At 40.1% G+C, this 2644-nt stretch overlaps 1 non-coding gene across 1 annotated transcript; it reads right to left on the bottom strand.

The window, feature by feature from the left end:
• Nucleotides 1-2166: 2166 nt before the first annotated feature.
• Nucleotides 2167-2271, bottom strand: LOC145587001 (small nucleolar RNA R71). Its single transcript, XR_014101068.1, has one exon. It is a non-coding gene; the product is annotated as a small nucleolar RNA R71 (small nucleolar RNA).
• Between the last annotated feature and the right edge of the window lie 373 nt (nt 2272-2644).

Below are 2644 nucleotides of genomic sequence, written 5' to 3'. Positions count from 1 at the left end.
CTTTGCTTTGTCGCTTTCCCTCTTTTCTGTACTTATGTTTGTGTATGAGTGTTTGAGTAGGTTGAATGGAGTGCTCGTGTGATCCTGCTCGAGGCTTAGTCAACCTTTTTGAGTGCATTGGAATAGCGGAAGAGAGGAGCATGGATTTGGAGAAGAGTCCGGAGCTTTCAAGAGGAGCGGCCGCTCACCAGAGAGGAGCGCCCGCTCCATTTTCTCATCAGATCCCCTGTTTTCCAGACTTATGGAGCGCTCGCTCCACCAGAGAGGAGCGCCCGCTCCACACCTGGAGCGCCCGCTCCTTTTTGGGAGAGCGCCCGCTCCAGTAAGCGGCTGTTTTGATTAATACCCTCTAGAGCGTCCGCTCACCCTCGATGGAGCGGCCGCTCTCTTGGGTATTTCCGTGCTTTTTAATCTTTCTTTAGAGTAATGTGAGGGGCATATAAAGACCCCTAGTTTTTGTAATGAGGATTATGTACATTTTAACCCTAATCTTAGAGAGAGAAAGTGTAGTATTACTCAAGTTATCTTCATGTATGCAACTTTGTTCAAATTTCATTTCAATCAATCAAGCAACCTTGCAAGTTTTGATCTTTCTACCTTTGCCTACTTAGTAATCTCTAATCCTTTCTCTTAGCTTAGTTTATTTGCACTCTAGTTGTTTATTTCTATCTATTTTGTGGATTGATATCTTTTGGTATTTTCATTGTTTTTTATCATGTTTGCTTCCATGTCTATTTTGTTTTCATTTAGTTTTATCATCATGTTTAATCTCCCTTCTCTAGGCTAATTTCTTAGCTAGGGGAAGGGGGTGGAAAGTATGTGTTGAATGTTGGAAGAATGATGATGGTTGGATTGAATACATGCCTTAAATTGATGAAAGATTTGATTTTTAATGTCTTGAGATTATTGTTGCACTTTATTTGATTGCCTTCTAGTTTAAATGCATGAAAATGATTTGAACTAGATCAAGATCACCTTTATTTTGATGATTGCATGAAAATGAGTTGTTAAAATAGAGTTTATTGATTTGTGCCTCTTTATTCTCTTTTTTTTGCTAGTGTATAATAGGATGCATGAGAATGATTCTATTAGCATAGGGCTTTTTCATTGATTTGCCTAGACCATTGCATGAGAATGAATTGTTTAGGTAGGATCTTGTGTTCTTTGGCATGTTCTTCATGATAACTATCATTATTCACCTCTTTCTAATCATGTTTGACACCCTCGTACCCCTAGCGTCGTTCTCTCTTTATTTTTAATCTTCTTTATATTTGCTTGTTTGTAGTCTTAGTACCTTTTTATCCAAAAACCAACAAAATTATCCTTTCCTTGACTCTTGCATAGTGAATTTGATATTTAGCTTGCATGCTTCCCTTGGGTTCGACCCTGTACTTACCCCTATATTTGTATTAGGGTAGTTTAGGTTATAAGTAGTTAATTTGATTTGGGTTGGTAGTCCCAACGACCTACTAAATCCCGATCAAATTTTGGCGTCGTTGCCGGGGAAAGCGGCTTGTTTGGTGTCTAATTTGCTTTTGTTAGAGTAATTTTAATTGCTTTCTTTTTGTTTTGTTTTGTTCTATCATACTTGTCATTGCTAATTGTTTGCTTAGCTTTGGTGAATGCTTAGAAGATCTCAAGGACCACCTACCCATCAAATTGACCAAGAAATCAACCGAACTTTAAGACAAATCCGTAGGCTTTTTGAAGAAGAAGGGAGAGGACTTGGTGCTATAATTGATAGTGGGAGTGATTCTTACTCTTCTAGTTCGCAAAGTGAATCAATGGCGGGACAAGAAGATGATGTTTTGTTTCGTGAGTTTGGTAATCCGGAGGATTATGAGCTCACGGGAGGGATTTTGTTACCCGTGACGGAGACTAACTTCACAATTCATCCCCAATATACAAGAATGGTTCAATCGGAGCAATTTTCGGGTTCTACAAGTGAAGACCCCATAGAGCACCTTGATAGATTCCTTGAGCTATGTGCCATGATTCAAACCAACCAAGTTTCTCAAGAGTACATCCGGATGCATTTATTTCGACAATCTCTTTCGGGTAGAGCAAAGAAATGGTTGAAGCAAGTGAAGCCTAACTCACTCACATCTTGGAGGGAGGTAGTTAAGGCATTCTTGAAGAGGTTCATTTCCGAGGAGAAGACCGCCGAGATGAGAAGGAAGATTGCATCATTTGAACAAGAAGCGGATGAGAGTCTTAATGAAGCTTGGGAGAGGTTCAAAGAGTTGGTACAAGCATGTCCTCACCATGAATACAATCAAAGTTTGTTCATGAGGTTTTTCTACGATGGTTTGGAGCCAATGTCTAGAGCCAACTTGGATGCGGGGGCGGGTGGACAACTAATCAAGATCCCTCAAAATCAAGTGGAAGCAACAATCGAGGAGGTAGCAAAGAACTACTCTTGGGGAGGTAGAAGAAGGAGTGCACCAAAGAAAAATGGGATGTATGAATTGGAGAAGGTCGATCAATTGCAACATCAAATTGAGCAACTCACAAAAGGGCTTTCAAAGTTGAACACAAGTGTTAATGCAAGCTCAAGTGGGGGAGCAAGCTCTTCTCAAGTCAACTCTTTCTCATGTCAAAATTGTGGAGGAACGAACCATGATACATCTTATTGTGGAGGTTT

The sequence above is a fragment of the Chenopodium album genome, chromosome 16, assembly GCF_948465745.1.
Source record: "Chenopodium album chromosome 16, dcCheAlbu1.1, whole genome shotgun sequence".
NCBI classification, from domain to species: Eukaryota; Viridiplantae; Streptophyta; class Magnoliopsida; order Caryophyllales; family Amaranthaceae; genus Chenopodium; species Chenopodium album.
Note: the sequence above shows the minus strand (reverse complement) of the source record. Positions and strands in the feature narration are given on the sequence as shown.